This window comes from Camarhynchus parvulus, chromosome 19 (assembly GCF_901933205.1).
Source record: "Camarhynchus parvulus chromosome 19, STF_HiC, whole genome shotgun sequence".
NCBI lineage: Eukaryota > Metazoa > Chordata > Aves > Passeriformes > Thraupidae > Camarhynchus > Camarhynchus parvulus.
In genome coordinates this window covers 177,015-196,300 of record NC_044589.1, presented here as the reverse complement: position 1 = coordinate 196,300, position 19,286 = coordinate 177,015, and the positions used below count along the sequence as shown (strand labels likewise).

At 49.8% G+C, this 19,286-nt stretch overlaps 1 protein-coding gene across 2 annotated transcripts in view; it reads left to right on the top strand.

The window, feature by feature from the left end:
* The first annotated feature begins 2,637 nt into the window (after positions 1 to 2,637).
* CAMKK1 (calcium/calmodulin dependent protein kinase kinase 1) overlaps positions 2,638 to 19,286 on the top strand; it is a 91,512-nt gene continuing 74,863 nt past the window's right edge. The window contains exon 1 of one of the 2 annotated variants that reach the window (XM_030962583.1): positions 2,638 to 2,684. The gene's annotated coding sequence lies outside the window, so the exon portion shown is untranslated. Of the gene's footprint in view, positions 2,685 to 3,579; positions 3,714 to 19,286 lie in introns of those variants that run through there. The other variant, XM_030962584.1, reaches the window with a different exon arrangement.

Genomic DNA, 19,286 nt, shown 5'->3' with positions numbered 1-19,286 from the left:
CTGACTGAGCTGAGCCAACCAGGTTATTACATTAAATCAAGTGCTCACAGTCTTTGCCAGAGTTGATTGTTTCAAATCTTGATACTGGTGTTAAACTGTACTTCAGACATCTGGTGATTTAAATCACTCACTGGTGATTTAAACTGCCTGGTGCTAAAGGAGGCACATCCTTAGGGGCAAGTATCAGCACTTTCTAAACAGCCAGCATCTCATAAACATCTCAAAGCCAAATGAATCAGTCCAAATGACTTCTGAAACCCTTGGAAAACCTCCTCAGCAGTAATTAAGGCAAGAGGAGCAGGAGGCTGAAAGGTTCATTCATTGCTCAGGAGAGGCTGAGTTGGCCCTGCATGAGCAAGGCCCTGCTTGATTGAATTGAAAGCCTCTGTGAAACAAGTCAGTGCTTTGGATTGCATGTTATGGTCTTTCAGAGCATCTCTCATGCCCTGGAGCCGCAGGAGCACTGTCCCTCCACAGACACGGGCACATTCCTGGGTGGTGGGCACACATACTCCCAGGCAGCCAAGGAGTTTGCTGGGGCTTTCCCTCAGGCCTGAGAGGAAGCTTTGCTTTTGCTCATGGGCTTGTCTTACTTTTCTCAAGAGTCCACCAAGGCAAACACACAGCCCAGGAGCTCAGGCTGCTGGCTGCCCTGAGATGATGTCTGATCAGTGTCATTAGCTGACATCCGGAGATGCTGGAACACAACAGCAGCTTTAGAAGCACACAGTCAAGGAGATGGAGCTCTCTGCTGTGCTGTGACCATCACAGATAACTACAAACCCAGCACTGACACTAAACCATGTGCTTAAGGGCCACATCTACATGTTTTTGGTTATCCTAAAATGCAGCAGGCTCTGCCATCCTCTCACAGGTTATCATGCTGCTGTTCACCTGCCCCAAGAGCCCTTCACTGCCCCAGTGCTTCCTGTTCATGGAAGAACTCTGCTGGGTTTTCTCTGTGAAAAGCTGAAAACACAACCCTTTGTAGCTTTCTAATAGGGATCATTTCATTGAATGCAGCAACTCTTTAGTAGTCAAGATTTGAACCACGTAACATTTCAATTCCAAGTGGTTTTGACTGAAAATTGGCAAAGAGAATGCACAAATATTTTAGATGGAAGTGAAAGGGTATTAGCCCTGAATAAACCTGTTCATCTGTAGAGAGTTGCTCAGCTGCCTGTGACCAGCCAGGGTGACAAAGCACATTTCTGCAGGAAAAGTAAGACTTGGATGCACATAGCAAATGCACATAGCAGGCTGTAGCTGGCTACAATAAATATACCCACAGAATGGGTAAATGAAAATAATGATGCTGTTTGCTAGGCTTACAAGATGACTTTGCTGTTTTAATGCATAGTGACTCTTAATTACATTTTGATACTTCTCTCAACACAGTTTCAACAGGGGAAGCTTTTTGGAGATGAAAAATTTGGTAGTAAACAAAGATGCATTATTATATGTTATTTCGAGTTATGAAACCCATGGTAAGGAATTAATTTGTTTCCAAAGCAGAGGATTATTTGAGGCTCATTGGAAGCAAGCACAGGCATTTCTATCTGCTTGTTGTCACAGCAGGAAGGAGCAGCAGTCTGCAGTGGGTTGAGTCAGGATGTGGATTTAATCCATTTAGCTCTCTGGCTAAATCCAAGATTCCTGGCGGGGACCCTGACTGTGACTGGAGTCACAGCAGAGCCCAGTGAGCCCTGCCACGAGTCACTTGTCACAAAATCAACATCTTCAAGAATCCCGCTGCAAACACTTCACTGCTGAGTGCAGTGGGAACCCCTCGACCAAGGGGTACAGTCCACCACTAATCAAGAAGGTAAAAGAGAGTGGGAGGGATAAATAAAGCCAAAATATGAGCCAAACCAAAGAGGGAATCTGCTCATAGGAATTCTTTGAAGAACAGCAGTGGGATTAGGTGCTGTGCAAGACCTGCAAGTTGCTGCAAGACTTGAGGAAATGTCTATGGTCAGGGTTGGGTGTTACTCTAGAGACAGAGCCTGGGTGAGGGGACAGCTGTGTGCCGGGATCCTGGGTGAGGGGACACTCGTGTGCCGGGATCCTGGGCGCCTCACGCTGCCTCCCTCCGCCCGGGGCCGGCGGGCCCTCCGCTCCCACCGTGTCAGCGCCACCGTCCCTGATCATACATATTATGGAGTATTTAGGGAGAATTTCTTCGCAGAAATTATGATTAGGCATTGGAAGGAGATGCCCAGGGAGATGGGGGAGTAATTTTCCCTGGACGCGGCTCTCAGTGTTCTGTCCTGTCACAGGCTGGACGCGACGATCTCAGAGGTCCTTCCCAACATCACTGATTCTGTGATTAGCAAAAAGCCCCGTGTTTTCACCCAGCGTTTCTGGCTGGACACCACACGCCACCCAAAAAAAAAAAGGGGGTTTTAGTTTGGTTTTTCTTTATTTTTTTTTCAGCCCTTTTGCCCCAAAACCCCAGCGCCTCCTCGCCGCCTGCCCCCCCTCCCCTCCATCTCCCTCACGGCCACACGCGCGCGCGCCCCGGGAGGCGCGGCCGCCCCCAGCCAATGGGCGGTACGGGCGCGGGCGGGGCGGGCGGGCGGGCGAGGCGCGCGCCGGCCCCGCGCGGCCAATGCGGGGCGGGGCGGGCAGCGCGAACGGCGGCGCCGCGGGGCGGGCGGGACCGGCGGGAGCGCCGAGCGCAGGTGAGCGACCCCCGGGGAAGGGGAGACCCCCGCGAACGGAGCCCCCGAGCTGCGAGCCCCGAGTGCCGCGCTGGGGGACAGCCCGCGGGGACAGCCCACGGGCAGCGTCCCGGCGGCGGTGGAGGGGACGCGGGTGGGACCCGCTGGTCGGCGCGGGTGAACACGGGCGGCCGCCGCATCCCCCGGGCTGCGGGAGCCGCCGCCGCGGCGCGGCCGGGGATGCGCCCGCCAGCTGCGGCTCCGGAGGTGATGGTTTTACCGAGCTCAAAAATAAATGGGAAAAAATAAAATCCTTCCGAAAGCTGGGGTTTTGAGCAGTGTGGGCAGTGCCAGCCATCTCTCTCCCTTTGTCGAGGGGGCAGAGAAGAAGGTGAGAAGTGCGGGGAGCTCCGTGCAGGTTTGTCACGGCTTCCTAACCTTCCTTACTGCCCTTGGAATCGGCCTGAGCTCCTCAGAGTTTGGGTTTTCTCGTGGGTAGGTGCCCCGGGCCGAGCCGTGCTGCCCCCCGGGCCGAGCCGTGCTGCCCCCGGGCCGAGCCGTGCTGCCCCCCGGGCCGAGCCGTGCTGCCCCCCGGGCCGGGCTGTGCTGCCCCCCGGGCCGAGCCGTGCTGCCCCGGGCCGAGCCGTGCTGCCCCCGGGCCGGGCTGTTCTGCCCCGGGCCGAGCCGTGCCGCCCCGGCCGAGCCGTGCCCCCCGGGCCGAGCCGTGCTGCCCCGCGGCGGGGGCGCCCCCGCGAGCCGTGCTGCCCCGGGCCGAGCCGTGCTGCCCCCCGGGCCGAGCCGTGCTGCCCCGGGCCGAGCCGTGCTGCCCCCCGGGCCGGGCCGTCCTGTCCCGGCCCCGGCTGTGCTGCCCCGGCCGTGTCTTGGAGCACACACCTGGCAGCCAGGCTGGGTGACACGGGCTTATCTTCCTCTCTGCTTGCCTTGGCTCTGAGGGACAATAACCTGCGGCTCCCGATGGCCTGTGTGCTGTGAACAAGGAAAACTGCTGATCCTGCAATGGTACCACTTTCTTCAGCTGCTCTGAGGAAGGTAAAATTACCCTTCTGTTGTAGTTGTAACTTAATGGAGAAGGTTTTGTTTAATAGGAAGCTGTTGCTTTTCTGTTTACAGTAGTCTGCAATTCCACATTAATCTTCCCATCATGTGTTAACTTCCTCCCTGTGAGGCATCTGGCAGCTTCAGTTTGTTCTGGAGTTTGACACGGGATGGCTTTGAAGTGTTGCTTTCGAAACTGGATAAGGCGAGCAGAGAGCTGCTGTCTCAGTTGCTGGAAGAGAAGAACCAAAGCCAGCGTGCTGGGGCTGTGCTCCAGCGTGTCCTGTGCATGGTTTGCTCTGTGAGCCCTGTGCTTGGGCTGGGGTGCCTGGTGTGAATGGGATTAAACTCCAGGCAAAGCAATAAATTTGCTTTACTGGGCTTGCTCCCTTGACTTTTGCCTGGAGAAGGTCAGATCTTAGCAACCAGGAGCGTAAGCACCGGGCTTTTATCATTCCAGCAAGGAGTTCAGGCATGTCATGGGTTGGTATGGGCTGAAGCCTGGGCTTTAAGTCACAGCAGGTGCCAGGCCACCGGGTCCCAACAGATTTTTTTCCTTGAGGGAAGTTGTGTTTGCTGGTGTGAGGTTCCTTCTGTCTGGAGCTGTCTCCAGCTATCTCTCCAAGAGTTTGGGATGGCTCTTGTGGGTTGGAGTGGGGTATGTGTGAGTGCTCTCCCAGGACAGCTCCTGGCTTGGAGAAGGTGGGCAGAACTGCCCATCCAGGTGCTCCTGGAGTGAAGCTGCCAGGGGACCTCGCCTGTCCTGGCACTGCTCAGAGCAGTGAGTTTTCCCTTCACTCCGCACAGCCAGAGGATGCTGTACTTCTGCCATGGCTTTCAAACCTGTGCTGCTGCTCTGTGCTCTCTAATTAATGTACTCATTAAACCCTAAGTATTTTTGCCTGATACAATTAATTGTCCTTGCACTGGCTAGACTTTCAAGGCCCAGCTTTTCTTTTGCTGGGAAGGGGTTGTGGGATTTCCCTTCCCCTGTTGGGCTCTTGTGGGGTGGCTGCAGCAGGGATGTGCTCAGCCTGCAGCAGAGGGGATGTCTGGAAGGATGGTGTTGCAGTATTCTCTTTGCTGGAGCAAGAAGCACTATTTAGGCACTGGTCATGACAAAAAATTCTGTGTTTTAGACCTTGGCTGGGTGTGAAGAGGTGGCACTGTGCTGTGTCACTGTGCTTCAGCCAAGGCTCTGCTTGCAGAGTGGAGCATCTCTTTTTGCTGATATTTGTTCCCTGAAGTTGTTAAGACAGTGGTTAAGCTTAGCATGGTTGGAGAAAAGTGTCTGAAGCCTTCTAAAGAGAACAGATCCTAATAACTGATGGAGAAGCATACTGATCTGAAAGATGGTGTGGTGGGAAGGAGTCACAGGATTTCCATCCATGAGTGGGAGGGTGGCTGTTGGTTTGTGGTGGTGGGTGAGGTGTGAGTACATGTTCCAGCCCTTCAGAACAGGGGTGTTTCTGGCTTGTGTATTTGGGCACAGGTGGTGACTTTATGGATTGAGTCCTTAAACACAGAAAAAGATTTTATAGTGTGTGTCATTGATGCTGAGGTGCAGTCAAGAACTGCAGAACTTGCAATTCTAACTTGCTTAGGAATTTGCAGCCTGGATTTGTTGGTCACTTCTACTGGTTTAAGTTTTTAGAAAGATTTCCATGTTTCATTGCACTCTTCATTTTTATTATCTATTTTATATATTCATACCTATTTTATACATTAGCTATTCACTTTATTTTATATTTTTGGCACAAGTGATACAGATATAAATAGAGGGAGAAGCACAAATGTCATATGTCAAGTAAGTACCTGACACTGGGAGAAATTTTGTTTGTTGTTTTCAGGTGCTGGTGTCCCTGGATGGGGAAGTTCTCCTGAAAGCCCAAACCCTTTTGAGGACACAGCTTTTCTGTGGGCTGAGGCTGGCAGCTGAAAGGGAGGGCTGTCCCATGGCAGCTGGGAGTTTCATATCCCACAGAGCTGCTGCTTTAGGGAGTGGACCTGGCTGAGTATAAACCCTTATGTTTTATTTCTTGATGGCACCCAGTGCATGAGCTGAGTCATGCTTTGTGCATAAGGTGTGGTTAGTTGAGGACTTGTTTCTTTTGGGTTGCTGCCCTGGGAAGGCATTACTTTTGGGTGAGTACTGCTGAAATAGTTGTAGGTTTTGCTAGAATCTGTGTGGGATTAATTTAGGCTGCTTGTGTCTGGGGTGATTTCAGTGTTTCTGCAGAATGGTGGCTGTGAAATGTTGTGATGAATTCTTCAGTATTGTTCGGGGAATTGATGGTGAAGTTGTTAGCTATTTAACAGTGACTGCTCTAATTATTCTGGTGTGAGTGTAAACAGCAAGGCTGTGATGTGCTGGAGCAGCACTGGAATGTGTGTCTTTCTGAGATGCAGGCAAGCATCTCAGACAAGAAAGACACATATTCAAGACACATGTCTTTTCTCCTGTTCTTGGGCTGTAGTCTCTGTGTATGCCTTGGACAAGCAGAAAAGCCATGCAAGTCCAGCTTTCCTTTCTGCTGCTCCTGGCACCATGTGGCAGCTGCTTCCCTGAGGGCAGTGGAGCCAAATTCTTGGCCTCACTTTTTCTGCTGCCTTCTGCAGTTCCCTGACTCCAGTGGTTTGCACTCACTCACAGCAGTGGAAGTGAGGACTGTCCTTTCGAGAGCTGGGGTGTTGGTGAGAGTCCTTGTTGCAGAGCAGATTGAGCACAGAGCTGTGTGCCAAGGTGGGAGAGCAGATCCCTGACGCCTGCAGCTCCTGTGCAACATCCCATGAATATTTCTGGGGTGTGCTGATTGCTTTTCTCAGCCAAGTGACGCTGTGACCTTGTGAGGACAGAGCATTGAGTGCTGGGGAAACCCAGGCTAAATGACACTTTCTGAGGATGTGTTAGTGTTGTATTTGTGGCTGACTGGGATGGAGGTGAGTGTGAATCAGTGGTCCCAAGGGATGTGAGATCATCCTACCCTGCTGACCTGGGCTGTGGTGCCTGTGTGTGGCAGTTCAGTGCTGTGCCAGAGCCCTGCTCCCAGTCAGGTGCTGCTGCTCTCCTGCTGTTCCTCAGCTCTGCCTCTGCTGCAGAGATTGGTCACAATTCTGTCTTGCAGTCTTGGGAGTGCAGCAGAGCTTGGACCACCCACTCCATAGTTTGTCTTGGTTTTGCTTTGCTTTTGCAGGGTGTAGTTATTAACTCCAAGACTGTTTTGCTGTCATGAGACTTTATCATGGGTGCCTGTCTCTTCTTCCCTCTCCCACTCCCAGCAGCAGTTCAGATTTCTATTCTACCCAACAGAAGTGAGTCCTAAACCCCCAAAAGAGGTGCTGAGGATGGATTTGCTGTACAAAAATAACATGGGCACAGCCCTCTGAAGCCCACAATTGGAGGCTGTCACATCTACAGTAGATAAAGCTGAAAGAATTGGGCAGCAGTAGCAAAAAAAAAAACAAACGAGCCAGCACAGCTTTGCAGAGTAGTGTGTGCATGTGTGTACCTACCTGAGGCTGGCTCTAATTATCACAGCTTCCCTGCTGTCCTGCTGTTGAGTCCAGCCCTGTCTAAGTTACTCTCAACTACCTCCTGCCTTTGTGCTTCCTCACCATGGTACTGGCAGCATGCAGGCATTGCCAGAGCTTTTCTCCTGCCCCTGCACCTCTTCATGTGCTGGATGCTGCTGGTGGCCTTTGTCTGCTCTGCTGCTCTAATGTGGTCTCTCAGAGAGAATTTGGGACGCTCAAAGGGACCCCTGCCTGGAGGAGGGTCTGTAGCTGTTGCTCCATGCTGGGTATCTGCTACCAGACCCTCCCTTTCCCTCATTCAGCCCAGTCCATGGAGTCCTGACTGTTTGTGGACAAGGAGCTGAAAGATGTGTGAGCTGCCTGCTCATTAGGAGCCTGGCAGGGATGTGATCTGAGCATGACCCACAGCTCCTCTGGGGAAGGAGGCTTCTTCCTGCAGTGTGTGAGCTGTGACTGATGGCAGCATGAAAGAAAAAGGATGAATTTGCCTCTCAGTGAGTTGAGTGCTGCCTTGGAGAAGTGTGTTCTGTTGCTTCAGAGCTTCCTCCCCTGTCCTTTGTCAGTGCTAGAGGTCAGCGTGGAAAACTGGGAGGGAAGGAGAGATGTAAGAGCCTGAATGAGAGATGTGGGACCCCAGGCAGCTCTTCAAAATGCAGATTATTGGATCTAAGGCATTACAGCAGTCCAGGGCTGTGGGTGACAGAGCTGTGCCTACAGCTGTCTGCTCCAGCTGCAGGCAGGCCTGGAGACCCTTTGGTTTTGGTTACAATGCATTAAATACTTTTCTTTGCTGAGCATCTTCATACAGTAGAACTAATCTATACCTTAACTATTATCTATAGCCTATCATAACTCCTGTAATTACCATATTCATGTTACTGTTCTCCAATCACTAAAAGTCAATACATTACAGTTTAAGCTAGAACTGTTTTTCAGTTTTCTTGCAGTGTTCTGAGACCTTTTTTCTACTTGCCACATTTGCTGACTTGTTTGCCTGTGCCATCTTTCTGCTTGGTAAAAATATCTTCTTGTTTGAGGTGGGTTTTCCTTTGCTCTAAGTCATAAAAACCCCTTCTAACTAACATACCCTTGGTTAGCCACTAAGACTGGCTCAGCAATTCTTTTCTTCTATATGAAAACTTGTTTCCATCTCTATTCCTTCTTGAGATTCTACATTCAAAAATCTTTCTGCTAAGCACACATATCTGTGAGACTTTCTTGTCAAACTTTCATCCTTCCCAACAGAGAGAGAACTGGGTTTGGATACTGGTGATGTATAGAAGGTGGTAACCCTATGCCAGGGAAATCAAGGTACTTGAAAGGCAGGAGGACCTGGGGCAGTGTTCCTATGACAAATTATTACAGTACACATGTGGAAGCAGACCACTTAAATGAGTAAAGTCTTAATTTTGACACTTCCTAACACCTGGTTTGGAAATGCTGTCTGGGTGCTGCTGTTCTGGGATATTATTTGTGCTGGAACCAAGGGTTTGGGTCTGCTTGCTAATGGTGTGCCTGTTTCAAGTGCAGTATGAGGACAGGAAAGTCATCTGCTGACCTCTCACTGATGAGGTGCTTTGATGCTGAAATCTGAGTTGACCTTTCTGTGGCTGTCAGGCAGCTTGACTGACAAAGGTTAATGATATCTGAGGCTAGCAGGCAGAGTGTAAGACAGACCTGAGATGAGGTCTTTAGCCCTTCTCTGTCAGCACCTCATCCCCAGGCTGACAGATGGGGCTGGAAAAGTGAAGGATGTCCAAGTGCAGGTTGTTAGGGCAGTCCTTGCTGAGTGCAGGGGGAGCAGGAATGTGTCCCCTCAGGGCTGGGGTATGGGGTATGAGCAGGATGTGAATTGTTACAGCAGTGAGAACAAGGGCCTCTGGCTCAGCTTGTCCTGTGGTAGTAGTGAGCATGAATTTCAGTGTTCTCAGCTGTGTTATTAATGTGCACTCCCAGGTTAGAGAGATCAGGCATCTCTTCCAGGGTGCTGTGTCCTTTCTCATGCAGTTTGATGTGAGCAGTGCTTGTAATTTGCCTTGAAGAATGGTGGAAAGGCATGCTTTATTCATAGCAATTGCTGGGAGTCCATTCCTTAATGCCAGATAGATTGATTTAAGTCTGAATGCAGAATGGAACTGGTATTTTTGGTTAATTTTCAGAATTTGCTGTTTCCAAGGAGCTGAAAAGTGTCTGTACTCCACCTGAATGCTACCGGATCTGTCTTCCATGCAGAATGATTATCAGAGATGCAAGAGGACAATCTGAGATTGTCCCACCTGTGGGAACTGATTCTTCTGTGGCACATCCTCTCAGCCACCAAAGGAATGAAAGAGCAAAACCAATACAGCTTTCCTTGTGCTCACCCAAACATCTGCCTGCTTGCCTCATTGTTTATTGTGCTCAGAACATAAACCTCACAGCAGGGACAGCATTATCTCTGTGCAGCTTCAGGCCCAGGTGATAACACTGTCTGAAGTGCCACAGTAATGGCAAATAAACCTCCAGGTCTGAGTCAAAAAATGGCACTGGCATTTGCTCTGGGGATGCACAGAGCACTCTGTGTTACCTAAAGAGATGTCTTCTATTGAACTCCAAAATCTGGGCTGCCTTTGGTTCAGTGCCTGCCCAGAATGCCAGGGGAAGCCCCCTCCCCTCATCCCTGGCTCTCCCTTGCCTGCTCCATGCCCAGGCGCACCAGCCTCCTGCTGATGCCATGGCTGCAGTGCCAAGGTATTTCTGAGGTTTTGCTGTGAGCTGGATAAAACCACCTGGATTCATTGAAGATGTTTTGTGGTTACTGCAAAGTGCTGAGGGTCTCGTTCCACTCAGGCCTTGTGGAGGAAATGAAACTCAGAGTCTTTAATATTCCATGCTCTTTAGGTATGAATAAATTTTTCCTTGCCCTGAAACCTTCTCCTGCTGTGAAATCCATTCCAATCTCTTTGTCTAAGACAATCAATCTCCTTCCTTTCCTCTCTCCTCCTGTGCCCCAGCTTTTATTAACCTAGAAATGTGCTGACATTTCACCATCAAACTGGTTAGGGAGCTCTGCAGAGTATGTTTACAAGTTGTCAGTGTAGCTGCTTGCTAAAGAAGGGGAAGATGGCTCAGAGTTGCTCATCTCCTGGGCAATTCGGTTTTCCTGGCTGATGGCTTTCTGCAAAAGTGTCTGACAGCCCTGTCCATGTCCTGGTCTATCTGTTCCCCTCAAAAGGAAGGGCATCATTGTGTTTCAATACATTTATTTTGGCAGTGCTGTAGCAATCCCTGTCCCACCATGCAGGTGTACTGACTGGAGCCTGTCTGGAGCTGTCCCTTCCACTGTCATCTCCTGTGGATCACCCAGTGCCTCTGCAGTTGTTATTCTGACTTCTTGGCAAGAAGCCTGTGCCTCACACTGAACCCTCCCTGCTCCACTGCCCAGGAGGCTGAGCTGTCCCCAGAGGAGTTGTTTAGTTCTGCAGTGAGCTGGGTTGGTGGCAGTGTGGCTCCTGAGGGGCCTGAGTGAAGCCCTTGTGCTTTCCTGGAGCAGGTGCAGGTGGCTGGCTGCACTGCTTGGGATGGACTGAGCTGAAGCTTGTTTGGACCTGACAGCTGATACCTTGAAGCAAACTCATCCCAGCCACTCCTTATTTGCTGACATTGAGAAACACCATTTTCAGCAGCAGCTTGGCTATTCCAAAGTCCTTGAGCTCCTCTGAACCTCTCTGTGGCCCTGGCATCTCCCAAGCTGGTAGTTGGCAAGTTTGAGGCAAACACAATCAGCTCTCCTGATGTCTTCCAACCTAGCAGTGCCTGGCCCTTGCTGCCCTGCCCCATCCCCTGGCTGGAGAGATTCACCAGAGCCAAAGGATTTGGGGGGATCTGCTGAGCAGCTCCTGGAGCAGGCAGGAAGCCAAGAACTGGAGCACAGGCTGCTGAGCTGGAGGGGGTGGGAAAGCCTGTCCAGAGGGGACTCTGAAGGTCCTCTGAGGTCACTGTTAAATGTGAGCAGCCACAGCATCACACAGTTGGGAACTGACCTGCAAAACCTGGAGCCTTAGAGGATGTGACAGAGAAAGGAGTAAAACACCCCTCTGATGTGCCCTTGGGAGCCCACATCCTCCTTGCCTTGCTCCTGTGCACAGCTGGGTGACACTGCTGGATGTCACTGGCACCAGCTGATGCTGCTCAAGGACTAAGAGGAGCAAAGCAGTTCCTTTACTTTGGAAGCTGCAATGGGAACAGCTCCTGGGCACTGGGGAGGGTGGTGCTGATGCTGATGAAAGCAGATTCCTGCATTAATACCAGATGGAATGCAGCTGCTCCTTCCTGTGAGAAGCTGGAAGCCTTTGGGTTCCCCACACCTCTCACAGGTGCTGGGAAGCAGCTGCTCCTTGCATGGTGCCAGGCAGGTCCCACGTCCAGCTCTGCAGTGTGTCAAACCAAACATGCTCTGCTGATTGGGCTGGGCAGAGTCTCCTGTCAAATTATTTGTTCTGGCTGCAATTTTGTCTGCTTTGGAAACTTGTCATTTTCTAGTCTTTGGAGACCACCTCCCAGAAAGCACGGAAATTGTGAGTATTTAGACATATAATAATGATGTAATTAAAATCTTTAATTTTATTTTTCTTGTTTGAGTGTAATTCCTTTCATTTAAAGGGTGGTGGTAGCTAATTGGATTCTGGGCCAGACTTGCACAGGCAGCCAGGGGGGAGGGACTGCAAATGAGTCTAGCCAGGAAATTGCACATTTAAATATAGTTCTTGGTAGGGTCAGCAGAACACCCAAGGGACAAATTAAGAGTAAAATTTCTACTGTAATGTGTTCATTTAGCTGCAAGCATAATCTTAAGAAAAACAAGGAAGCTTGGGAGTGAGAGGAGCAAATTTCAGGTAGATGTCCCTTCTGTAGTGCATTTGTTTGCTGCTACAGGTCTCTCATAGGCAGGTGCATCTTTCTCCTGGCTCTGGGCTGTCTGGTACATTGGCTGATCCCAAGAAGAAACCACTGAAGGGATTTTTGGGTTTGTGGGTGTTAGTGGCTTCACTGGAGGATGGAAATCTGTAGTTCACATAATGCTGTGGGCCTGCTACTGCTGTTACCAGCTTTGGCACAGATCACACTGTGGGAGGGAGATGGGACCAGCCACCACCTCACTGCATTCCTTGGGTTAATGGGGACAGCTTTCCCGGGGAGGCTGCTGCCTTCTGCCTGCATGGGATGGGGCATCCCCTCCTATGGCTACTGACCTGTGAACAGGCATTCAGGAATGTGACTGGGCTCTGTGGCATGAGATGGATGCAGCCTGAAAAGAAAAAGAATTCAGGGAATTGAAGCACTGGGATTGTCCCTTTGGAAATCTGCAGCCTTGTGGTTTTCCTGTTGGGACCTGTGACCCTTTCACAGATGGACAAGGTCATTGTCCCTGCTGGGGACGTGTGAGAACAGTAAGGAGTGAGCAGCCAAAACCCAGGGTGCAGGACATGGAGCACATCTGGAGTAACCCCTGGCTGAGGGCCAGCACTGCCCTCAAGTTTGACTAACAACATTAATTTTCCAGCCCTGCTTATTTCTTGATTCAGGCTTATCTCAGACCATGTGCAGCAGAGCTCACCTGGTCCCTGGTGGCACTTGGGAACAGTCTGAGTTAGTCCTTGGCAGTTGTAATTTCCCTTGAAGGATTAGTTAAAGAAATGTTGCTGGTGATGGGGGGTGCAGAAGAGCAGCTTGTTTTATGTTTCCCAGGACCTCAGAGCCAGCTCTTGGTGCTTCCCCTTTCATTTTGACTGTGTCCCCAGGGGAAGGCCACGTGCTCAGGGAGGGAGGCAGAGCTTGTTGGGAATGAAGCCTGATCCCACATCCCTCCCCTCTCTGGAGAGCTGTTCACTCTGGCTGAGTAAGATTCCACAAAAGCTGGGGATCATCCCACCTCCCCTGCAGTGTATCCACTGGAGGGAGAGCTGCCTGACAGGTCTGCAGGTGTGATCAACTGCATTGTGCACCACTTGTTTTGTATATTCTAATTAAATTGTTATTAATTATTTTCTTTTCTTTTTATATCCTATTAACATGTTTTTATCTCAGCCCACAAATTTTACATTTTTTTCCCTTCAGTTCTCTCCACCATTCCTGGAGAGGGATCTGTGAGCAAGCAGCTGTTTGGTGTTTACCTGCCTGCCAAGTTAAACTACAACATTTAAGCTTTCTTTTTAAAGCCTGCTTTGATTCTAAGCTCTTTGAGGCAAAGCTTGCCTTTCTTAAAGCATTAAGCACAGTGGGGCAGTGAGCTCTCTATTAATTGATGCTGTTGCCAGGCTATTGAAAAGTTGTAATAATGTGGCCAAATTTTCAAGTGTGGTCTAGGCTTTCTGCCTGGATTGTCAGAAAGGGAAAGCTAATTAGAGTATGAACCAAGGAGAGCAGGCTGGCTGGAAGGAAGTGTCATTAAGGTTCTCCTCAGGTGCCAGGTCAGCCCATGTCAAATCACAGCTGCCTCAACCTCTAAATTTCTTCCTCCTTCCCTTAAATTACTTCCAAGTGATTTCTTGCAAGTGTAACCACCTTTTATACCAAGAGAGTGAAAACTGGCTGTTTTCTTTAAATACAAACAATAGAGGCTGGGCTGGGGTTGCAGAAGCAAGTAGAAGAGGTCATGTTCTAACCTGGGCATTTCCTGCTGACCCTGGGCTGTGGTCATGGGGGTGTGTGTGGTTTATCCTCTCCCTGTGGAATTGGTGTTGGGATGCCTGAACTCCCCTGTTTGTGTGGCAGGTGTGGCACAACTTGTGCTTCCTGAGCAGTGCTTGTCATGCTGCAGAGCTCAATTGCCCACAGTGCTGTGGAGACTGAGAAAATAGCTTCAGATGGGTTGTAGACAAATTCAGATGTACAGAATTTGTAGTTCTCTCTTTAATACTTCATTGTTCTCCTGCAGTGTAGAGCCTCTTGCCCAGAGGGAGGAAGGTGCCATGGTTTGAGGTCAGGGTGAGCTGAAGAGTGTCAGGTGAAGCACAAATTTATATCATTAAAGGAGCTGGTGGGATGTTTGCATGTGGGTAAGGGTGGGCAAACTCAGTCCAGCTCAAGTGCTGGCTAATAAAGAGTCTAGTACAGAAAATAAGATCCTCAGAGGAGATTTAATAACTGGGGAGAATAATTGTAAACTACTTCAGAATATTAACCAAAGGCTGAATGCATCCAATTAGCTTAATGAAGCTGGGTGGTTGGGTTCTTTTTTAATCAAACAGATGGGCAAAACATTATGCACAAAAAAATGAGATCTGAATACAATGAACACATTTAATTAACAAATAAAAGACAGAGAAAGGGTTTGTTTTTCAACTTGAGAAGTGAAAGCTTCTACTGCACCAAATACTCAAAAAAGAACCTTAAATGTCACGGTGTCTTGAAAATCTCAGATACTTAAAATTTTTATTTGCAACAGCTTGGGTGTTTGAGATGAGGGGTCAGCCTGGGGCTGGCTGCACCTGCAGGCAGGTGAGTGGCTGTGGGGGCAGAGCTGCATCACCAGCCCCACTGTGCTGCAGAGCCCCCAGCAATCCCTGGCTGCTGCTGGGGGCTGTGCCCGAGGGCAGGCTCAGCAGCAGTAACTTCAGCTCTGCTCCAAAACCTTTTCCCTGCATGTCAGTGATCACCTCTGTTCTGCAGAAGGAGGAGCCCAGGGCCCCTGGGTTTATCAGGTGTGAGGTCAGTGTCCTTGGTGTCCTGAGGAGTGTTTCCCTGCTGGCCTGTGCTGTGCCCTGGTGTGTGGAGCTGCTGCTGCTGCTGGCCCCAGTCAGAGAGATCAGTTCCCACCAGGTTTCCCTGTCCTTGCTGCACCACTCCTGCTATCCCCAGTACAGACAAACTCCTCTCCTGTCTGTCTGACCAGTTTTACTGGGCCATGGAAACCTGGTGCAAATCAATGCCTTCCCTCTCCAGACAGGAGACTCCTGTCCATGCAGACCTGCAGTGTTTATGTAAGTGTGAAATACAGAGCTGTAATACCAGTCTTGCCAAGGCTGGGAGTGTTTGCTCTAGACTAATAAACTGAACAAGCCATTTTGATATTAAGCCTATAATAATAACACCTTGTAGCTAAAGAGTGTGTTTTTCCCCATTGGTGGATTACTCAGCCCTTTTCTTTTGAGGCAGTGTTGAACAAAAGCAGAGACTTTCCCAGACTATGTTTAATTAAACACAGCTCGGAGATCTCTTCATTTCAGTGCTCTGTAGTCTCATCTCCAGGGCAGCTGGAAATGGAACTTGTGCTCTGCCAGTGCATGGGCTGGGCAGGTCACTGTCTCCTGTCCAGATGTGCCTGTCCAGATGTGCCCAGTGGTGGGGAAATCCCAGAGGGGCTCCCATTTGTGGGGACCACAGGCTCCAGCTGCTTTTGAAGCTGAGTAGGGGTTGGTCTGAGCTGTGCAGCCCATGCAAGTAGCAGCTCAGCCAACATGCAACTCAGATTTGGGGTCCTAATTTCTACCTGCTCCCTTTTTTGGTTGCTAATGTGGCTTTGGGAGCATTTTGAGTGCAATGGCCTGGTTATCAACAATCACAGAGTGAAGACTTTAATTTGAAGGCTCCTCATTTCTGCCTTAGGAGTTACCCATGAGCAGATGGTGATATGCTCTGGTTTTGCTTATTCTTGCAGATTATTTGCCAGATAATTTTTCTGACTAATCCTTTGGCCCATAGACTGTTTATAAACCTGGAGTCAGGTTTCGGGTAGAAGCACTTGTGTTTGCAAATTTTAAAATCTGTTCCTGTGCTGGCTTGCTGGTGTCACTGTGAGCAGGAGTGGCAAATGCCCTCTGCACCATGGGAGAGAGGCAGCTCCTAAAGAGGAACCTCCTTCCCAGTCACAGGATGGGAAGAACCATGTTCATGCCTTGTTTGGGGCTTATTTTATTTTAACCTGAAGTCCTAAGCCCAGCATCAGTGCTGTCATACAGATTGACCTCCCCTGAGGTCACATTGCTGGTTCATTGTGGTAAGGAGGCACTTCTGCTGCTACAGAGTTTGTGTCCTGTGCAGGTGATGCTGCATAACCTGTGCACAGCAGAATTTGGGGCATTTGCCTGTATATGGCTGGGCAGGACACTGGTGTCAGCAGTGGTGGGGGCACTGCAGCCACTGGCACAGCTCTCCCTGAAAAGCTCTGGTGGTATTATTATAATTATTATTATTATTAATTGTTATTATTATTATTATTTATTGTCAGTGATTATATTATTATCAATATTGTTGTTATTGTTGTCCTTATTGTTATTACTATTGTTGTTATTGCTTCCCCCTCATCTCTTACCACCTCTACCTTTTAAAAAAATCAGTCCCTTGGATGTCTCTGGAGAGCTGGCAGTGGTAACTGCCTGACTGATTTATTCTGGTGTTTTAACATTTACTGGATTTACATAACAGCCAAACAATCTGTTTCAGGAGTTTAATATAAACCCAGCTCTAGTGAGTCACATCCATGTTAGCAGCAATGCACAGAGAGGCAGCTGGGGGAGTGAAGAGGTGACTTTTTCTGGGATTCTGCATGAGAATATATTTCAGGAATGGCTGCCTGAAATATCTCTGACACCTCATAGCTGAGTGATGCTGCCAGTTCTCCTCTGCCATCAGGGATTTGTTCTTAAACTTTCAAAGAGCAGTGGGTGCATCACATCAGTGCTTCCATTGCTGCTCCCCCCTGGGTCTGGGGGCTTTTCCAGAGCCCCCCAGCCCTTAGTGTGTAAAATACCTTTACCTGTATGTGCCTGCTTGGAGGAGGGAGCTGTGGGAGCAGCAAGATGAGGCCTTTAGACATTTGCTGTTTGCTTTTTTGAGTTCAAAACCACGTAGCATTTGTTTGTGCCAGACTTTGTGGGGCTGCTCCCCAAGAGGTGCAGATCAGCACAGCAGCAAGTGGGGTACAGAAGTGTGCCAGCATTTCCACCTGGGCTCTGCTGACCCATGGGCCAGTTCTGGGGACAGAGTTGGAGCTGGCCCTGTGCCCCTGGACAGTCACAGCAAAATGATGGAGCTCTGGGGAATCCCTGCAGGAATCCCTGCAGGGCTCTGGGACCATTGGTAGAGCCAGGTGAGCAAGGTTTGTTCCTAGGGCACAGCAGGAGTGAAAACCATCAGCACAATTAACAGCAGGGGCTTCCCAAAGCCTGCTGTGTAACCTCAGGTTCTTTCCAGGCACTGTAACTTTGGGATTCCCTCCAAAGGGAGTTTTCTCCTACAATTGTATGAACACAGCAAATCTGCCATGGGCAGCCTGTCCCCTCCTGCTCCAGAGGCTCTGTCACCTCTCTACTGGTGGGGTTGTGATGTGGCTGAGGAATGTGGGTCTCCAGCTTGAGTTTTCACTTCTGAAAATCCCAAGCAAGACCCAGCTGGGTTTGAGCAGCCTGGTGTGTGCTGCTGCCTGGGTTTGAGGTCGGCTGTTCAGCTTCTCTTGCTGCTTATTTGAATTCTTGTCTTCAGAATGGAAAATAAATGCTGGCTGATGAGATCTATTACAGCACTAATTTTAGAGCATGCCAAACAGTAGGAAATTGTTTTCAATCTTCACTCTCATTTCTCCTTTATTTCACCCTTCCATTTGTGAAAATTGCCTTTGTCATTCTTTTAAGCGCCCAGTGATGTCCTGCTCACTGATGTCTTCAGGCATTCTCCTTCCAGCCCTGTTTTCTGACATTTCTTTGTTCACCCACTTGACATTGCAGTTAGAGGAGCTCTCTCCAGGGTTCAGGCAGCAGTGTTGGCACGATGCAGGCACTGAGTGCTCAGCCAGCTGGGGTGTGAGATGCCAGCAGAGCCCCCTGTGAGCTGGGGGAGCAGGGGAGGCAGCTCCACAGTGGAATTTCTTATCCTTGTGTGCCCAGGGCTTTGTAAGTCTTTCCAGCCCCACCCCAGCCTGCTTTCTCGATGAGCAAGAGGGAAAATATGAATTTCCCTCTCTTCTGGTGAAGAGTTTAAGAAGCAGTCTCAAGGCTTCAGTGTTTGTCCTTGGCATTAATGAATACCTGAGCCATTGCTCAAGAGGTTGGAGCAGGCAGTAAGTGAGGAATCAAAATGCTTCATCAGTGCCAGAGGGAACAGTGGTTCACAAAGTCGGGATTTTAGGACATGATTCCTCCTCATAAATGGAAGGTCTCATTGGTTTGAGAAGAGCTTGGATGCCTGGCTGGTGGTCTGCTCTGAAGCCTCCAAGGTGACTGCAGACACCAGTCCCTCCCTTAGCCCTGCTTCTGGCTCACAGTGCTTAGCGGAGCCTCACTGAGCTCCACATTAAAGCTGGTGGCACAAGTCCAGTTGTTTCACCCTGTGGACTTTTCAGAGGCTCTCTGGAATACATTTCATGTTTTTGGCAACCATTGTCCCTGACAGCAGCTGCTGTGACCATCAGCACAGAGACTTGGTGCCTGCCCTGGAGGGCTTTGAAAATCTTCGTCTCTCTCCTGCCCCCAGCTCCCTCACCCCTCCTGCTCCTTCACCTTCCTGTCATCCCTTGGCTGGCAGCTGACAGTGGCTTTATCCCTCAAAAAGAGCTGTCTCTTACCCTTTCTTGTGCTCGAGAGGGGTAAAAAGCTCCCTGCTCCTACCAATTACCATTCCATGCCTGTCCGGGGTGTGCTCCAAGCCCTGCAGCTGCTCAAGGTGTCAGTCCCCAGGAATTCAGTGGCGAATGTCTTCACAGTCTTTGTGAACATAGCTGAGATTAAACCCTTTACTGAACTAAATGTGGTAACAGCTAATCCCCTGGAGACAGTCACCTGGGCCCTGCACACTGAAAAGAGGCTTTGCTGCTCTGGTTAACTACCCTGGCAAGAACATTAACTCCTGGCTCTTTTTGGAAATGAAAAGCACCTCTCCAGGAGAGTCGAAGGGATTAGGTACCAGCTGGAATATAAAGGTAGGGTTTTTGCACCTTGCTGATAAATTTGTAGTTTAAAAGTCTGGTCGGCCCTGGTGGGATGGGTGATTTTGGCTGAGTGTCCCTGGGCTGTGGTGGAGAGGGGCCTGAGGCCAGTGTGGGGTGTCCCTGGAGGATGG